This window comes from Entelurus aequoreus, linkage group LG02 (assembly GCF_033978785.1).
Source record: "Entelurus aequoreus isolate RoL-2023_Sb linkage group LG02, RoL_Eaeq_v1.1, whole genome shotgun sequence".
Lineage (NCBI taxonomy): Eukaryota > Metazoa > Chordata > Actinopteri > Syngnathiformes > Syngnathidae > Entelurus > Entelurus aequoreus.
Genome location: NC_084732.1, coordinates 79,683,313 through 79,705,127, shown reverse-complemented (window position 1 = coordinate 79,705,127; position 21,815 = coordinate 79,683,313).

The window sequence follows — 21,815 nt, the reverse complement described above, 5'->3', positions numbered from 1 at the left end:
AAAGTAGTGTAAAGTTCTTATTTATATCTGTCAATAAACTCGCCATTAAAGCACTAAAACATACCGGTATAGTGAGTTTACATTATTCACCCAAGGAACTTTAGTTATTAGAGAGTTCCGGGACACATTTCCGATGCTGCTCTTTTATTGATTTAAGTAAAGTCTGAACTTCAGTAAAAAAGTTAGTTCCATCTTTTGACACTTCTCCCACCCCCGTCTTTGCACGCTACAACACTACAACAAAAATGACGGGGAGAAGACGCTGCCGAAGGTGAGGCACGTAAATAAGACCGCACACAAAACGGCGCATCCGGAAGCGACTGTCAGAAAGCGGCTTGAAGATGATCTGTAAAACATAATCTATGCAACATTTTGACCAAAGAACCACCGTTACATGTTATGTAGACCACAAGGAAGTGTTTTCCATTTAGAAAAAATAATAATAATGTGACTCCTTTAATGCGCCATATAATCCTTATATATGAAAAAAGATCAAAAATAGACCATTCATTGGCAGTGCACCTTATAATCCGGGCTAAAAAATATGGTAATTATTTGCTTAATGTACGTTACAACACCGTTATCGATATGTTTTATATAACGTGGAACGCAACTGGTCTTGTCATCCTCGTCCGGACAGAAGGGCGACACGGCAGTGCGGCTGGATCAAAAGAGCCGTCGGAGATGCTTTACTGAACCAAAAGTTGCTTTATTACAAGCGAGTGTCATTATACAGGACTGCAGTTCCTGGAGGAGCTCAGGTAAAAAATGAAGGACTCCTAATTCAGGAGGGTACAGCCTGAGCATGTTAGGAGATGTTCATGTGTGAGTGACCGGAAAACAACCTCTAAAAGTTGTAACTTAGAAGTTGACGTGAAGATAGACATGGAGTCTCTCCTCCAGGATTGCATTCTGAAGTCTGAATGTATTGTGAGAGAGTTAAACCAAGTCCATATGCAAATGTCCACCTAAAACTCCTTAATTTATTATGGACTCAGCTAGGGGTGTGGGGAAGAATCGATTTGAATTTGAATCACGATTCTCACGTTGTGCGATTCAGAATCGATTCTCTTTTTTTTTTTAACGATTTTTTGATGTATTTATTTATTAAAATTGTTTTTAAATTGTTTTAAATTTTTAAATTTTTTACTAATCAATCCAACAAAACAATACACATCAATACCATAACAATGCAATCCAATTCCAAAACCAAACCCGACCCAGCAACACTCAGAACTGCAATAAACAGAGCAATTGAGAGGATACACAAACACGACACAAAACAAACCAAAAGTAGTGAAACAAAAATTACTATTATCAACAACAGTATCAATATTGGTTACAATTTCAACATAGCAGTGATTAAAAATCCCTCATTGACATTATCATTAGACATTTATAAAAATTAAAAAAAATGAACAATAGTGTCACAGTGGCTTACACTTGCATCGCATCTCATAAGCTTGACAACACACTGTGTCCAATATTTTCACAAAGATAAATAAGTCATATTTTTGGTTCATTTAATAGTTAAAACAAATTTACATTATTGCAATCAGTTGATAAAACATTGTCCTTTACAATTATAAAAGCTTTTTACAAAAATCTACTACTCTGCTTGCATGCCAGCAGACTGGGGTAGATCCTGCTGAAATCTATGTATTGAATGAATAGAGAATCGTTTTGAATCGGGAAAAAATAGTTTTTGAATCGAGAATTGTGTTGAATTGAAAAAAAAATCAATTTTGAATTGAATCGTGACCCCAAGAATCGATATTGAATCGAATCGTGGGACACCCAAAGATTCACAGCTCTAGACTCAACCGTTATTTACTTAAACCTGGTGGTTTGTTTTCTCCAAGTTGAATATAAACATATGTTGAACATAATATAATGATGTTAATGTTCTAGCATCCCAAGTAATCTAAGTACTGTTTGATCCACTTAATTAAGAAAGGGTTGGGGTTAAGGCTCAACCTAAACCCCCACAAGTTCCTGAGGGTCCGCGCATGTCATGTCAACAGCCATCTCTGTAGTAACAGTATGACCGATGACAGAAAGGGTTAGCCTGTCTATTAACTTTCAGTAACGTATAAATGGATGATACAAAGTATTTCCCCCCCTAGTGGTAGAGGTAAGTCACTGTAAAGTAACTTTAACTCCATGTAACAATATAATCAATTATATTCCTATCCTATTGACAGAGTACTTGTTTTCACATTAATGTTGAGGATAGATCTATAATTTTGATGTTATTGTGTTGACGAAAATCTCAGATAAAAGTGACTTTAGACTTCCTCTCTAACGTCTTTGTTTTTGCTGAGCTTGTATTCCATCGCAGTGAAGCAATGCGAGTAACAATCTAAATTGTATGTTGGAAATGCACTTAACTGTAATTCAAACATGGATGTGAAGCCTCTCCTCACTCTAAGCAGCAATGTGCGCTCAGCGTTCGCTCCAATGATGTCGTCTCAAGGCGCTTGAAGGTAAAATTGCCTTGTTTTGTCCGGAGAACGACTTGCCATGGCTTTGGATCTGAGAATTCCAAAAGTCCCCCTTCCTTTGTGCAATTCTGCTAGTTATTTTCGAGTAACGAGACACCATTACACATTTCCCCAAACTACTGCTACCTGAATATTAACCAAGTATTAGCAATATTGTTATTATAAACACTAAACCGAGAAGTTGGAAAACTTTGATAATTAGACCCGGAGAAAAAGACATAAAAAGACGCTGGTTTGTGGCACTTTTTTTTTTTTAAACTGCCTGAGGACAAGGATTACCGTATTTTCCCAATTATGAGCCGCACCCACTACATTTGAGAAGAAAAAAATATTGTTTTTAAAAGTTGAGATATGTAATGAGATATTTACATAGAAAGATTTTGTGAATGTTTATTTACATAACCTAATTATTATTTCAATCAGTGTCTGTAACACGACAGTATCAAACTACAATCAGTCATTGACGTCTTTATTTATCATTTATGAGATAAGATTTTCTCATTTTTTAATGAGGTTCAATACTTTTTTTTAAGATTCTTCTTCCTTATACTTTGTAAACACTTTGAGTTTGAACAGTTTCCTAAATCATTGTATTAATCATTTTAATACATCGCTTGATTTCTTTGCTTACCCATTCCATAATTTAATCGTTAGCAAAGAAAAATCAATAGATTAGCCGCACCTTTGTATAAGCCGCAGGGTTCAAAGCTTTGAAAAAAAGTAGCAGTTTATAGTCCGGAATATACGGTAATTCTTCATTTAAACGGTAAGATATAAAGATCCCATAAGTCGGCATCCCAGTGATAGCAGACATTGTACAGTAAGTGATTGTTTCATTATGTTGGTAGTTTTTATTTAGTGTTAGCAATACTGCTACATGATGCTTAAACTTTCATTAGGACTGCCATTGTCACTTTAAAGAAAAATAGATGAACACTGTTGCATCATCTTTTATATTTTACATTTTGTGTCTAAGTTTTTATGGTTTTATTTTTTTATCTCGTATTGTTCCGTCTTGTAACCTTGTCTTAGAACCTGTCAAAGATTAGTTTATGTTTTGTAACAGACGATAAAGGTTTATCTATCTATGTATCACACACCTTTTAAAACTTCTCAATCATCCTCTTTATGTTCAGGCTCAAAAATGTAAGGTTTTAGATAAGTTGTTGTCTCTCATGCTTCTGTGAATATAATAGGCCGATGTATGCTTAAAATGAGCCAAATATGTGAATATTTAATGTTACTACATTAATATACACTTACATTGTGTATATTAAACGATGATGGAGGTGTTTGGATGTTTTTTTAGAGCGCTTTATAGGCGGAAAAGAGCTCCATTGTTGGCTGACTTTTGCGAGCGTTAATTTACTGTTTACAATGCATAAAAAAAGAAAAACAAATGTTTACCTGTCTTACATAAGAATTGTGAATGATAGACAACATTTAAAAAATAAAAAAAGTGTTGTTCCCCTTTAATGAGTTGGTACAAATCGTACGAAAAATCTATATATAAATAGGGTTCAAAGCTTTGAAAAAAAGTAGCAGTTTATAGTCCGGAATAAATGGTAATTCTTTATTTAAACGGTAACACATAAAAATCCCATAAGGCTGCATCCTAGTGAGAGCAGACATTGTACGGTAAGTGAGTGTTTTATTATGTTGGTAGTTTTTATTTAGTGTTAGCAATACTGCTACATGATGTTTAAACGTTCATTCAGACTGCCATTGTCACTTTAAACAAAAATAGATGAACACTCTTACATCATCTTTTATATTTTACATTTTGTGTCTATGTTTTTATGGTTTTATTTTTCATCTCATATTGTTCCGTCCTGTAACCTTGTCTTAGAGTCTGTCAAAGATTAATTTCTGTTTTGTAACAGACGATAAAAGTGTATCTATCCATCTGTCACACAGCTTTTAAAACTTCTCAATCATCCTCTTTATATTCAGGCTCAAAAATGTAAGGTTTTAGATCATTTTTTGTCTCTCATGCATCTGTGAAATGAATACGCCGCTGCATGCTTAATATTAGCAAAATATGTAAATATTACATGTTACTACATTACATATAAACATACATTGTGTATATTAAACAATTGTGTTTGGATATTTTTTAGAGCGCTTTATAGGTGGACACGAGCTCCATTGTTAGCTGACTATCGCTAGCGTTAATTTACTGTTTAGAATGCATAAAAAAATAATTGTGAATGATAGACAACATTTCAAAAAAAAAAATGTGTTGGTACCTTTCTGCACAAACCTACCGAAAAAGCTAAATATAAATAAATGTACTGTTACACTTCTTATTTATTTATGTATTTATTTATCTATTTTTTTTGTCCTGTCAAGCCACTCAGGCAAATCATATTGTTGATGTAGATGCCCATTTCACTTTAATAAATGAATTTATATTATTAGTTGGTGCAGCCGGGCCGGAGCAGGAGGGGATAGAAAAAGAAAAAAAGGAAGACAGGGGGGAAAATTGCAAGGACAAGAGGGGGATAAGACAGAGAGCCAACAACAGCAAACACAACAACAACATCAGCAAATAGGATATGTACAAATATGATGGTAAAAGTGATAGCAAAGAAGCAATTAGTGAAATAACATGAGCATTATTACACTACAAATTTAGCAATACAAATACCAATGAAAATAGCACTATTGATAATGAATAATAATAATAATTTACCTCTATTATCAACAAGACAATTGTTCAAATGCCACAATACATATATGTAATGATAACTTGAAATACAAAAGAAAGCAGATACATGGACGGGAAGAAAGAGAAGCCAACTGTATTAACCTTGTAGATTGTTATAGTAACAATAGGTTAAGCTTTGTCAGTGTGCCATGTGTTACCCAGTTTCCCGTAGGGCAACTACGTTAATATGTGTTTGATGAAACGTGATTATATGCATGAGTGCATGTATGTATATGTACTTGTATATGTACCTACCGAAAAAGCTAAATATAAATACATGTACTGTTACACTTCTCGCATATAGAGGGGTCTGAACTAGGGGTGTGGGAAAAAATAGATTTTAATTCAAAATTGCGATTCTCACGTTGTGCGATTCAGAATCAATTCTCATTTTTAAATAATCAATTTTTTTTTTTTTTAATTAATCAATACAACAAAACAATACACAGCAATACCATAACAATGCAATCCAATTCCAAAACCAAACCCGACCCAGCAACACTCAGAACTGCAATAAACAGAGCAATTGAGAGGAGACACAAACACGACACAGAACAAACCAAAAGTAGTAAAACAAAAATTAATATTATCAACAACAGTATCAATATTAGTTACAATTTCAACATAGCAGTGATTAATAATCCCTCATTGACATTATCATCAGACATTTATAAAAAATTTAAAAAAAAAGAACAATATAGTGTCACAGCGGCTTACACTTGCATCGCATCTCCTAAGCTTGACAACACACTGTGTCCAATATTTTCACAAAGATAAAATAAGTCATATTTTTGGTTCATTTAATAGTCAAAACAAATTTACATTATTGCAATCAGTTGATAAAACATTGTCCTTTACAATTATAAAAGCTTTTTACAAAAATCTACTACTCTACTTGCATGTCAGCAGACTGGGGTAGATCCCGCTGAAATCCTATGTATTGAATGAATAGAGAATCGTTTGGAATCGAGAAAAAAATCGTTTTTGAATCGAGAATCGTGTTGAATTGAAAAAAGAAAATCGATTTTGAATCGAATCGTAACCCCAAGAATCGATATTGAATCGAATCGTGGGACACCCAAAAATTCACAGCCCTAGTCTAAACACTCACTAAATATATCAAAGTCATTAAGTTGGGAACTCGGACTTCCTGCTACGTCTTTTTATTCTCTGGCAGACCAGGTGCGTATGATTTTCCTGGGTTACGACGCATACCAGCGAACAGATAGTACCTTACATAAATCAATGGGTAGCTATGTCTAATGGTACAACATTTGTTATCTGCAGCATCAGAAGAGACATCTTGTATTGCTGCAGAACATGCTTTAAATTGATCCTGTATGTACCGCTCGCTTCACGATGAGATGATTTATGTTCATGCGAGCGGTGAAATTGATATGCCGCTCAAAGCACGCCTGCTTTGTTTGCAGAGTACTTCACGTTGTTTTGCTCGCCGAGGGATGAAGGGTTTATCCATCACGGTTGACAAATATCTCCAGCACTTGATCATCACATGAAAGAGTGAAGCCTCTCCCTGGGCTCTGTGAAGCAGTGAAACTTGTGTGTGGGGGCGGGGCCTGTCTTGTCAGCACTAATTAAAGTCTTCAAAAGTGCAGCTTTCCAGGAGTGCAGTGTCAATCGTTTTGAGGACTGTCTGACAGGGTCAACTGATCTGTTATGCAGTATGCGCACTTTTCGGGCGGCAGGCTCTCAGGATGTGCCAAGGATAGCCTGAGAGCGCCATCACTCTTCACAAGACTTGTCGGTGACCCCTAAATGTCACTTGGCATCCCTGTTGGACTTCATCGGTGTAGCAGACACAGGTGTTGGCAAGGAAATACCCCTTGAAACGACACGACTCCCTGTTTCTGTCCCGATGCACTTTGTTCATTCTAATGAACGTTGCACACCCCCGGTGCATCCAACCATCTCGACATTTTGCTGTATTTGCTTTTGAACTATTAAAAGGAGCCATTGTGTCAAGCATAGGCGCTGATCTACATTTCTGCCTGTGGGTGCTCGGTGTGTGTGTATTAGTGTTGTCCCCATACCGATATGTTGGTATCGGTACTTTTCTGAATGAAGGAGACCACAAAAAATTTCATTATTGGCTTTATTTTAACAAAAAAATCTTACGGTACATTAAACATATGTTTCTTATTGCAATTTTGTAAATAAAATAGTGAACATACAAGACAACTTGTCTTTTAGTAGTAAGTAAACAAACAAAGACTCCTAATTTAGTCTGCTGACATATGCAGTAACATATTGTGTCATTTTCAATTCTATTATTTTGTCAAAATTATTAAGGACAAGTGGTATAACATAAATAAGTAATATACTTGTTCATTTACTGTTAATATCTGCTTACTTTCTGTTTCAACATGTTCTTTCTACACTTCTGTTAAAATGTAATAATCACTTATTCTTCTGTTGTTTGATACTTTACATTAGTTTTGGATGATACCACAAATTTAAGTATCAATCCGATACCAAGTAGTTACAGGATCATCTATTGGTCGTACTCAAAGTCCTCATGTGTCCAGGGTAGAGATGCGCGGTTTGCGGACACAACCGCGGACTCCGCGGATAATCCGCGGGTCGGGCGGATGCATGGCGAAAAAAATAGATTTGAAATAGATTCGGGCGGGTGGCGGTTGAACCAATTCGGAAATATATATACATAGTTAAATGTTGTTACCCACATACGAAAAACGAGCAGCACTCTTTGAAACAGGCAATTATTCATCAGGCACTGCTGCAGCTGTCACGCCAAATTTATTCCCCCCTACCAAAGCCTCCCCCCCCCTCCCCATTTACTTCCGGGGCTGCGTCCAATAAAGTCACAAAGTTGCCGGGGGGGGAGGTTTTTGTAGGGGGAAGAAATTTGGCGTGACACAGCACACCACAACACAACACAACACAAGAAGAAGAAAAAAATAAAAAGATGGCATCGCCGGCAGCAAACGTGGGAATACTAAAGACCGGGTAGAAAAAATAACAATAATAGTCAACACTTTCTTAATGGAAATGACAATAATATTATAATAATGATAAATAATATTATCACGCTCTAATATCTCTTAACCTCTAATGCGTGGCCAAGAGCTATTAATGCCACACAAGAGATATTAATGCCTTGCATCGTCTATATTAGATATATAACAACGGGTGGGTGGCGGTTGTGGTTTTGATAAAATGTTAGTTCGGGTGGATGGCGGGTGGATGACGACTTTTGTGATGCGGTTGCGGATGAAATAATTGCCTATCCGCGCATCTCTAGTCCAGGGACATATTTCCTGAGTTTATAAACAATATAAAAAAATTTTTGTAACGTTAAAAAACATCGATGTAATCATAGTAGTATCAACTAGATACGCTATTGTACGTGGTATCATTACAGTGGATGTTAGGTGTAGATCCACCAATGGCGTTTGTTTATATCAGGGGTCACCAACCTTTTTGAAAGCAAGAGCTACTTCTTGGGTAGTGATTAATGCGAAGGGCTACCAGTTTGATACACACTTAAATAAATTGCCAGAAATAGCCAATTTGCTCAATCCACCTTTAACTCTATATTATTAATAATTAACACTAGAAGTCCCAGCATTTTTCGGTCTACCTAGAAGACCCAGAGAGGGGTGATTTGGCCCGACGCTTTTCCCGAATACACTAATCACTCATTTTGTTATGGTAATGAGGCTGTTAGGGGCAGTTTGTCTAGGTAGACAGAAAAATTATACATGTGGGAAATGCCGAAAGGAGCAATGGCAGTGCCAGGATTGTGAGTGACTGCTCAAATGTATGTCAGTCACGTTTACATGGACATGGTTTTTCATTCTTTGTAAATATGCTTTTTTCTTTGTAAATTTTTTTTTTTTAACTATTTTTGGCACACAAAAATAACAATTGCTTCTGCAACAACCCTCCACACCAAAACTGGGAAAACAGTTGCTTTTTCATTCTTTGTAAATATGTTTTGTTTTGTATTTTTTTTAACAATAAATGTCAGAGTGTTGATCCCTTCATTCTGTTGATCCTTGCAAAAACACACACAACCTACCTCAGAACTAAAGCTTGAGCTGTAAGGTCCCCTCCCCCACACAGGCTCAAGTGGCCCCTGCCAATGTGCCACTAACAGCCACATTTTCATAACAAAAGGAGTGTCCACAGGGGGGACTAGGGCTCAAATGACCCTCTTGTGGGTTTTCTAGGTAAAAATTGGCCCTTCTCTGGGACTTCTAGTGATATTTACACTTAATTGAACGGTTTAAAAGAGAAAACACGAAAAAAATGACAATTAATTTTTGAAACAGTTTATTTTCAATTTCGACTCTTTAAAATTCAAAATTCAACCGAAAAAAAGGAGAAAAACTAGCTAATTCGAATCTTTTTATGGAACATCATTAGTAATCTTTCCTGATTAAGATTAATTTTAGAATTTTGATGACATGTTTTAAATAGGTTAAAATCCAATCTGCACTTTGTTAGAATATATAACAAATTGGACCAAGCTATATTTCTAACATAGACAAATTATTATTTTTTCTAGATTATCCAGAACAAAATTTTTAAAAGAAATTCAAAAGACTTTGAAATAAGATTTAAATTTGATTCTACAGATTTTCTAGATTTGCCAGAATAATTTCTTAGAATTTTAATCATAATAAGTTTGAAGAAATATTTCACAAATATTCCTCGTCGAAAAAACAGAAGCTAAAATGAAGAATTAAATTTAAAAAAATGTATTATTCTTTACAATAAAAAAAAATAAATTACTTGAACATTGATTTAAATTGTCAGGAAAGAAGAGGAAGGAATTAAAAAGGTATATGTGTTTAAAAATCCTAAAATAATTTTTAAGGTTGTATTTTTTCCCTAAAATTGTTTTTCTGAAAGTTATAAGAAGCAAAGAAAAAAAAATAATGAATTTATTTAAACAAGTGAAGACCAAGTCTTTAAAATATTTTCTTGGATTTTCAAATTCTATTTGAGTTTTGTCTCTCTTAGAATTAAAAATGTCGAGCAAAGCGAGACCAGCTTTCTAGTAAATAAATAAAATTTTAAAAATAGAGGCAGCTCACTGGTAAGTGCTGCTATTTGAGCTATTTTTAAGAACAGGCCAGCGGGCTACTCATCTGGTCCTTACGGGCTACCTGGTGCCCGCGGGCACCACGTTGGTGACCTCTGGTTTATATTGTAGCGTCCCGGAAGAGTTGGTGCTAGAGGGGATGGCGGCGACAGTTTTGATGTTAAAGGTCTAAAACAATTATGGAGAACGTCCGGCGGGCCTGATTGAAAATCTTAACGTGCCGCATGTGGCCCCCGGGCCGTATTTGGCCCAGGTCTGCCTCGGAATTAAAAGTGAGCGTTCCACAATGTGCTAAAAACTCCTTAGAAAACAAGCCGAAAATCACAACGGGAAATTTACCTGAAGACATCATTATACAGTAAGGAAGAGACTCCTGGGTGGATCTCACATGAGAGGAAGAGAGGAGGGGGGGGGGGGGGGGGATTATTTTGCAATGCTCTACTGAAAATGATGGAAAGCGCCACTCCACATAGCAACCGATGCTGTGGTCCAAACTGTCATTGCCACAAAACTAGAGATGTCCGATAAAGGCTTTTTTGCCCATTTCCGATATTCCGATATTGTCCAACTCTTAATTACCGATTCCGATATCAACCGATACCGATATATACAGTCGTGGAATTAACACATTATTATTGCCTAATTTTGTTGTGATGCCCCGCTGGATGCATTAAACAATGTAACAAGGTTTTCCAAAATAAATCAACTCAAGTTATGGTAGAAAAAATGCCAACATGGCACTGCCATATTTATTATTGAAGTCACAAAGTGCATTAATTTTTTTTAACATGCCTCAAAACAGCAGCTTGGAATTTGGGACATGCTCTCCCTGAGAGAGCATGAGGAGGTTGAGGTGGGTGGGGTTGGGGGGGCGGGGTTGAGGTGTGTGTGTGTGGGGGGGGGGGGGGGTAACGGGGGTTGTATATTGTAGCGTCCCGGAAGAGTTAGTGCTGCAAGGGGTTCTGGGTATTTGTTCTGTTGTGTTTATGTTGTGTTACGGTGCGGATGTTCTCCCGAAATGTGTTTGTCATTCTTGTTTGGTGTGGGTTCACAGTGTGGCGCATATTTGTAACAGTGTTAAAGTTGTTTATACGGCCACCCTCAGTGTGACCTGTATGGCTGTTGACCAAGTATGCGTTTGCATTCACTTGTGTGTGTGAAAAGCCGTAGATATTATGTGACTGGGCCGGCACGCAAAGGCAGTGCCTTTAAGGTTTATTGGCGCTCTGTACTTCTCCCTACGTCCGTGTACACAGCGGCGTTTTAAAAAGTCATACATTTCACTTTTTGAAACCGATACCGATAATTTTGAAACCGATACCACAAATTTCCAATATTACACTTTAAAGCATTTATCAGCCGATAATATCGGCAGTCCGATATTATCGGACATCCCTACACAAAACCCATTTTAAGATATTCAACATTGTGTCACGTTTCATGTGTCAGGTCAACCTGCGACAAATGGGGCCATATGAATCCCTTTCCTACTCCGGGTCCCGAACTGTGCAGTAAGTGTGAAGTTATCAGCATGAGACCACATTTTATAGCATCAACCTTGGTAAGCTCGCGCCCTTCCCCTTTTTTTAAGTACAGCGAAGATTCCGTTGACTTACTGACTCAAGGTCCACTGAAAAACAACCTTGTTTACTGACAGACTATCTTTCCCCGCCGCTACTGTACAACCCAGTATGTGGGCTTACTGTTACATTTAAGTGGGTCAAAAAAAAAAAAAAAAAAAAGTTTGGGAACTCAAGTTACCAAAGGCTTAAAGCGACACACAGGCAAATAGGAAGGCAAACAGCTTACCCCCCCTATCTTGCTCCACTCTCTCCCACACTGGATTAAAGGGAGATAGAGAAGTTAGGCATGGAAATGGAATGATTTATTTAAGACAGGTCGCTCCGGCAGGAGTGAGCACAGTCCCCGGGGACACCCTATTTTCTGTACCCTGCTCGCTCACTCACTCTCATCGCACACATATATTTTACATATGTATTTCCTTAGGAAAGAGCTAATAAAGATGTTATGTGCCATGATGAATGTGTCTGCGGTGTTATTAGTCATTTCAGTCAGACTTATTTATTGCTATCATGAGTCATTTTTGGGGGGGGGGGGGCGGTGGGGGAGGGGGGGGTGAGGCACTGTTTGCGTTTCATCTTTTTAAGCTTCTGTTGTTTTTTGTGCGTCTAATTGGAGTGAAATATAATTATGGGGAAAAAGGGTATACAGGCACGTTATGGGGAGAGCGTAGTCTTTTGGATCAGGGGTGTCAAACTCATTTTAGATGGGGGGGGGGGGCCAAATGGAGAAAAATCTACTCCCAAGTGGGCCGGACAGGTAAAATCACGGCGCGATAACTTAAAAATGAAGACAACTTCAGGTTGTTTTCTTTGTTTAAAAATAGAACAAGCACATTCTGAAATTGTACAAATCATAATGTTGTTGTTGTTTTGTTTTTTTTACAATTACCTGTTGCGTTTAATAGTATATATTAGGGGTGTGGGAAAAAAATCTATTCGAATTCAAATCGCCATTCTCACGTTGTACGATTCAGTATCGATTGTCATTTTTAAAAAATCGATTATTTAACAATGCAATCCTATTCCAAAACCAGCAACACTCAGAACAGCAATAAAGAGAGCAATTGAGAGGAGACATAAACACGACACAGAACAAACCAAAAGTAGTGAAACAAAAATGAATATCATCAACAACAGTATCAATATTAGTTACAATTTCAACATAGCAGTGATTAAAAATCCCTCATTGACATTATCATTAGACATTTATTAAAAAAAATAAACAAATAAAATAAAAATGAACAAAAGTGTCACAGTGGCTTACACTTGCATCGCATCTCATAAGCTTGACAACACACTGTGTCCAATATTTTCACAAAGATAAAATAAGTCATATTTTTGGTTCATTTAATAGTTAAAACACATTTACATTATTGCAATCAGTTGATAAAACATTGTCCTTTACAATTATAAAAGCTTTTTACAAAAATCTACTACTCTGCTTGCATGTCAGCAGACTGGGGTAGATCCTGCTGAAATCCTATGTATTGAATGAATAGAGAATTGTTTTGAATCGGAAAAATATTGTTTTTGAATCGAGAATCGCGTTGAATCGAAAAAATCTATTTATAATCGAATCGTGACCCCAAGAATCGATATTGAATCGAATCGTGGGACACCCAAAGATTCACAGCCCTAGTATATATACTTTGTTTGTCATTGTTTATATTTTCTGAATAAATTATGTGATAATGTCCATCAGTCAACTCATTGGTGTTAATGTTCAATCTATCATACATATTCACCATTAATTAGTTGCTTATCAACATGCAAATTAATAATATGTTGGCTCTTAATTAGTCATTATTAAGTACTTATTAATGCCTTATGGTAACACTTTAGTATGGGGAACATATTCACCATTAATTAGTTGCTTATCAACATGCAAATTAGTAACATATTGGCTCTTAATTAGTCATTATTAAGTACTTATTAATGCCTTAGAGTGTCCGCCCTGAGATCGGTAGTTTGTGAGTTAAAACCCCGGCCGAGTCATACCAAAGACTAAAAAAATGGGACCTGTTACCTCCCTGCTTGGCACTCAGCATCAAGGGTTGGAATTGGGGGTTAAATCACCAAAAATGATTCCTGGGCGCGGCCACTGCTGCTGCCCACTGCTGCTGCCCACTGCTCCCCTCACCTCCCAGGGGGTGAACAGGGGGATGGGTCAAATGCAGAGGACAAATTTCACCACACCTAGTGTGTGTGTGTGACAATCATTGGTACTTTAACTTATTCTGCATGGCCTTATTACACAACCAGTAAGCCATTAACTAAGAGTCTTCCGTCAATAACTTTAGAATTATTGCCTATTAGTAACCCTAACCCTAACCCTAACTCGTATATGTTCCCCTAGTGTCCAAATAACTCTAAATTAAGTCTTTGTTACTTAGAATATGTTCCCCAGAATATGTTCCCCATACTAAAGTATTACCAAAAATAATATCAAAATCAAATTACAGGATGTTATTTATGTAGTTTGAACATTTTTCTCGACTGATGCACTAACATCATGTGTTTTATTTTGTACATATGTAGCATCATCTACATAGATACAACGAATTGCTATTGCGACATCCAGCGGACACATTTATAACAGCTGTTTCTTTCATTCAAAAATCACAGGTTAATTTGTATACTTAGCAAACTCATCCCCGCGGATGAGATTAGTCAATATCAGTGCTTGTCATTCATTTTCTGCCATAGCTGATTTTACCTCGACCCCCTGAATTTAATTACTATTGAGAAATTATGTATTTAATCACAGTGCATCACTTTTCCCACATGTTGTTGTGTTACGGCCTTAGTCCAAAATTAGATAAATTCATTTTTGTCCTCAAAATTATATACACAATACCACATGATGACAATTTCTGCAATTGTATTAAAAATCAAAAACAAAAAAAAATCACATTGACTTCATAAACCTAACATGGAAATGTCATTTTATTCATCAAAGTTGATCATTGTCATGATCCGTTGCCCAGATCATGTTTTATTTTAGTTTGACTCCCTTAGTTCTGTTTTCAGCACCCCTTGGTTTGTGTTTCTTAGTTTCCATGGGTGCTGATTATTTTCACCTGCCTCTGATTAGTGTTCAGAGCACTAATCAGAGAGCTATTTATTCCTGCTTTTCGCCACACTCAGTCTGGCTGTCTTGTTTGCTCAATGCAACAAGTTACGTGTGTTTACCTTTTGATTCCTGAGCTAAGCTTTGGCATTTGTTTGCTTGTTTGCCATGCTAAATTTTCCTCTAGCTTACCATAGCGTCTTGTGCTATCGGCACGCTTCGTATATTTTTGTATTCCTGCCTGACTGATTCATGGTAATAAAGCATTGTCTTACCTTCACACTGCCTCCGGAGTTCTGTCTGTATCCTGGGAAAACGATCTGTGCATTAACATGCGACCTCGCCGTGACAGAACACAGCCAGCATACAGTTTTCCCGCAGCGGACTTGGAGGAGTTGGACGAAGGTAAGTGGATGGTGCTTGAAGCGATGAAAGCGGAGACGCTCCGCTATTCTTCCGAGGAGAAAGATAATCTGATATGGGTCCCCATCGACTCTATAATGGAATAAATTCATATTTTATTAACTCAAAATTCTACACACAATAATTGACCATTTGGAAATAATAAAAAAGACGTACATGTACATATCTATTCACGGCTTTTGCTCAATACTTTGTTGATGCACCTTTTTTGGCAGCAATTACAGCCTCAAGTCTTTTTGAAGACGATGCCACAAGCTTGGCACACCTATCTTTGGGCAGTTTCGCCCATTCGTCTTTGCAGCACCTATCAAGATCCATCAGGTTGAATGAGAAGCGTTGGTTTTTGAGGTGAATTCTACCATATGATTGTGAGCTAGCATGTGTTTGTATTCAGTCACAGAATCCTTTAGAGGATTATTCTACTAAGGTCAAAAGTGCACATGTCCATCACAAGCTCTCCAGAGAGTGGTGGCCCCCAGGACATTGGGGAATTTAAAGGGCAGCAGCAGTTGGATTTTAGGAGTGATAATAAAAACATTAACAACATCTGTTAGGAAGCCCCCACAGATAAGAGTAGAGGATAGGGGTCGGAGGTCACCCGACTCAAACTGAACAAAGAAATAATGTCAGGGAAAGATTGACTGGCCAGACTGACCGGCTCCAAAGCTAGGACTACAAAGAGTAAGGTGTAAAATATATTTAAGGACAGTTGTCCAAGAAGACAGCAGAAGAGTAATCCGGCCCATACTCATTCTCCTGGAGCTGCAGCTCCAGTCTGAGGCACGCTGAAACAAATTAAGCTTTTTGTTCGACGATTCCTCGTTGGCGTCTTCTTGGCTCATCATCCATCGCACGAACAACAAATATACAACATTTTCATCCAGGATGTCTCTGTACATTGCTACATTCATCTTAGTCTAGTCAGGGAGGTGACCAAGCTACAGCATTCCTCTGTGGACAAAGGAAAACCTTCCAGAAGGACAACCGTCTATGCAGAAATCCACTAATGAGGCCTGTATGGTAGAGTGCAAGGCAGAAGTCGTTTTTTAGCAAAAAAAAAAGTTTGCCAAAAATGCACCTGAAAGATTCTTACCACGAGAAACAAAATTATTTGGTCTAATGAGACAAAGATTGAAACCAGGCACCGCTCATTACCAGACGAATATCATCATGCACTGGGAATAATTTTCAGCAGTAGGAACTGAATGACTACCGTAAATTCTGGACTATAAGCCACTACTTTTGTGCGGCTTATTTATGGATTTTTTTCCGATAATAGCTATACTAGAAAAGTTTTTAAAAAAAACACTCACAAAAAAAACCAAGCAAATACACCTAGAAAGTGTTTTATTGTTTGTGCAATGGCGTCATCTTCTGGACGAGTTCCCTCACTTAAGTTGTGCTTTTTTTCCCAACCAGAGTGTGGCGTTTGCCATCCGAAACATTTATCGTATTTTTTGGACTATAAGGCGCACTTAAAATCCTTTAATTTTCTCAAAAATCGACAGTGCGCCTTATGTAATGTACGGCATAATTCTGGTTGTTCTTACCGACCTTGACGCAATTTTATTTGGCACATGGTATAATGATAAGTGTGACCAGTAGATGGCAGTCATACATAAGAAGTACGTGTAAACTGCAAGATGACGCCAGAAAACAACACCAAAACTTTAAATGTTTTAAATGTAAACTCAAATGTAAACTTTAAATGTAAACTCAAAAATCTGTCAAAATGTTTTTAGTACGACTTCGGTAAGCTATGAAGCCCTTTAATCCGGTGCGCCCTATGGTCCGCAAAATATGGTAAACTTATATGAATTCGTCATATCACTCCAGGCAACGCCTTTTTTTAAATATACCTAAAACTGTTTATACTTGTGTGATATCTGTGGGAGTGTTTTCGTGCATATTTGTACATGCTATCGTAATGTAATGAAGTTAGCGTTGTTAGCATGAGCTAATATGCTAACACGTTTACGAGTGTCTGCGTTAGTATTATTAACTTACGACTTACATTATTTTCGTATTGTTTCAGTTTCACAAATTCCTCAGTAAATTCCCCAAGACGTCGCCGTGGAGTTATTGAGTCTGTTTAGCTGATTGGAGAGCTAGCTTCCGTAGCTAGTGGGTCCATGATGATGACTTCTGTTTTGTTTGCTTTGCTGTTTAAGTGCCGTGTTACGGGCACCGTTTGGAAACAATTATGGTATGTAAATAAACATTTGTAAAATATTTCTGCGTAAATAACTCATTTCCAGTGTATATATCTGCGGCTTATACCCGGTGCGGTCTGTAGTCCGAACAATACGGTAGTCAGGATAGAGGGAAAGATGAATGTGATGAAAAAGACTTGAGGCTATAATTGCTGCCAAAGGTGCATCAACAAAGTATTGAGCAATGGCTGTGAATACTTACCAGTACATATGATTATTTTTTATTTATATATTTTTTTTAATTAAAAAAAATAATATTTCCACATTGTCATTATTGTGTGTAAAAAAAATTTAAAAAAAAAAAACATATTCCATTTTGCATTAAGGCTGTGAAATAACAAAATGTGGATAAAGTGAAGCGCTGTGAATACTTTCCGGAAGCACTGTATCTGTACAACAAGCTGTGTGAGTTGCATTCTTTATACTATCACCTTATTATCAACTTAAAAAAATTAGCTGCGATATAACACCTGCAACATCTTAAACTAATTTCCATGTTAGGTTTATTAAGTCAATGTGTTACATTTGAACCAGCCTGCTCAGTCTGTGTTATTCTCATTCTTATGGCTTACTGGCTTGTGCATTTTTATAATGCTAAGACAATAATATTAAAACGTTTTAAAAAAACTGTAAAAATTGGTCACTTGTCAGCTTTATCAGCTCATACATTTTCAAAAAGAGCTGTAACTCTTTGTTGTTTTGTGCAAAATTTGCAACAATATTGGGGTGAAGAGGCTTATTTGCATTTACTTACCATATAGGATGCATACTATCGCCAATCCTATTCCTTGTCAGTGTTGGGACTAATGCGTTACTAAGTAACGCGTTACTGTAACGCCGTTAGTTTCGGCGGTAACTAGTAATCTAACGCGTTATTTTTTTATATACAGTAACTCAGTTACCGTTACTGCATGATGCGTTACTGCCTTATTTTACGTTATTTTTATGTAGTATCGGCTAGAAATTGAAGATCTGAGTGTGTTTTATTGGAGCGCTCCGGTGGAAAAGAAGAGGCGTGCTTTCCCCCACCCACAGAAAGCACGCCTCCAGAGTTGTACTTCGGGTCTAACAACCTTCACTTTACCCGGAAGAGGGTCTTTACAGCTGAGGGTGAATGACGAGCCCGGCGGTTTGTTGCAAGTTTGTGACTTTATTGCACGCAGCCATCCACCAAGCTAGAGCACCTACACGCACTCACTGTCGCCGCTCCCTCACCTCTCTCGCCCACTCACTCACTCACTGACGTCACTCACCTCTCATGCTGTCATATCTTAAAGGGCCACACACACACACACACACATACGCTACTCTCATAACAACTAACAAGACATCATGGCGAAGCCAGAAGTCGAGTTTTTTAACATGGAGACATTCTCAATACTTTTCTTTTGTCGAGCACAAAGAAAATAACATTTTAGTTAAATGTAAGTTGTGTCTGGATCAAAGATCCTATCTACTTAGAGTTAAAGTTAAAGTGCCATTATGTTGCAGCTATTTAAAATAGTTTTGTCAATTTTTTCTGGCCTGAAATAAATTGGCCCTTTGAAACATATCTTTGTCTTTGTGTGTTGTATGTAGACCACATTGCTTTCTGAGTTCAGTGATGCAAATGCATGTCAAGTTGATCAACAGATTGTATTATCCTCCAGTGCAATAACAGTACTGAAATGAAGGCTAAAAGGGCATTAATGGGAGCCTTAAAAAAAGGGGGGGAAAAGAAGTAACTAAATAGTTACTTTTCACAGTAACGCATTATTTTTTGGTGTAAGTAACTGAGTTAGTAACTGAGTTACTTTTGAAATAAAGTAACTAGTAATTGTAACTAGTTACTGGTTTTCAGTAACTAACCCAACACTGTTCCTTGTCACCATCGACTGGATCATGAGGAAGACAAAATCCGATAAACCAAGGGACAATCAGTGGACTCTTTTCTCACATCTAGAAGATCAAGACTTTGCCGATGACACACACCAAAAAAAATATTTTACATTTTCACCCCAAGAAGTTGTGTAAACAGAATTAATTCAGCTGAAATTTAATAGAAGAAAAGTTATGAATTTGATGTACCGTCCATGTTTCATTATGTTAATCGTGAGACAATAAATCTATATTTAAGCTCATTGCTTGATAAAGTGCTTTATTCCAGGCTAACGAGATACTCGTCACATCTGACCGTTTAATACGTCCGCCCACAAGTGTTGCTTTTGGCACTGTTATCACCTCAGCATAATTGTATCGGAGATTTTGCAGTCACAGATTTTAATTGGTTTATATTGCATATCTCTGAGAAAGGTCGTCCACTGTTTTCTTTAAGGCGTTCTGGCTCTATGAACACAGATTGTCATGTTTATACCTGCGATGCTCTCCATTATTAGATCATACATATGTTTTAAAATAATTTTGTTTGACCATAAGGGAATTATAATTGGTAGTAGGTAACCTGGTGTGATTTTTAAAGCTTTAAAAGATGTACACATTCATAGGGCACCTCACCATTCCATCCCTTGTTCTGCACAAAGTTTCCGGCCACAGACGCTGCGCCCAGTTGTCAAAGATGTTAGCGACAAGCACATGAAGGCTCAGGTGCGCCCCCACCTCTTTACAGTACATAGGAGAAACTGCATGCATCTCTGTATGTATGTAGTTTGTCTTGGGAGACCCTACCAGGGGGCATAGAAGCCCCCGGACAACATAGCTCCTAGATTCATTGGGACAAGCAAACTCAGCAGCTCAGAGAGGAGTTTTGACATTGATTTGACAGTTTAATTTTGGTAATTTCCCAACCCATATTTTACAACACAAATACAACGTTGAAACAACATGTTTTTTGATTATGTTTATTTAATGTCAGGTTGTGACATTGATTTAACCATTGAATTTTGGTCATTTCCCAACCAATATTTTCCGACACAAATACAACGTTGAAATAAGATGCTTTTTGACAAAGTTTAATTAATGTTGGGTTTTGACATTGATTTGACAATTTTATTTTGGTCGTTTCCCAACCAATATTTCACGACACAAACAACGTTGAAACAACATGCTTTTTGATGACGTTTAATCAATGTTGGGTTCTGACATTGATTTGACAATTGAATTTTGGTCATTTCCCAACCAATATTTTACGACACAAATACAACGTTGAAACAACATGCTTTTTGACGAAGTTTATTCAATGTCAGTTTGTGACGCTGATTTGACCATTGAATTTTGGTCATTTCCCAACCAATATTTTACGACACAAATACAACGTTGAAACAACATGCTTTTTGGTGACGTTTAATCAATGTCGGGTTCTGACATTGATTTGACGAATTAATTGTGGCCATTTTCCAACCAATATTTTACGACACAAATACAACGTTGAAACAACATGCTTTTTGAGGATGTTTAATCAATGTGGTTCTGACATTGTTTGACAATGTAATTTTAATTAAATTTTAGATGTCAACGTTGTCTCAATTTATTAATACAACTATTTTGCAACGTTGTTTCAAAGTCAGTTGGTATAATCAACATATCGGTGTCTTGTGCCTGCTGGGAAGATGTTAAAATAATATCTAAACGGCAGAAATGTGTCCATTTTAATTATAAAATGGACACCACAATATTTCACAGCCTGAATCATGGGAATATTCATCACCTCTGACCGATTGATTTGTCAACAAAACAATGTATTTCTCAGAAAAGTCTCCAGCAGAGCACAAATAAAGGGCAGGGAAAGCAACAACAAAAAACCTGGGAGGTGATTTGGCAGAAGGTCTGTCACATCCATTATGGACAAGCAAGAGGAGTAACGCTACATAGTGCTAACTTGACAAGCAGCCAGTGTGAGTCAGTCCGGAGACAAATTAAATCAACCTTTCTCACAAGGAAAGACTCTCCTTTCTGCGGTTCCCTCTAATGAAAAATGATAAAATTGCAACTTTTGCATCAACACAAATGTTTATTAGGCCAGCATCGTGAATAAGCAAATAAATCTTTTGTCAATTTTGACACCACCAGAGGCTTTTCTTACAACCCTCTCCAAGGCCGTTGATTTACAAACACAAACGTAGCAGTTTGAAGTACTTGTGCGACTCTAACTGTCTCGCAAAATGTGTGAAATGTTCTCTGGTCTGATTAAAATGAACCATAAACAGGAGTTTAACACGAGTGCTGAGGTGCAACGTTCGCCCGCTGAAACAACTTCTGCAAACCTGACATTAGCCGTGTTGATT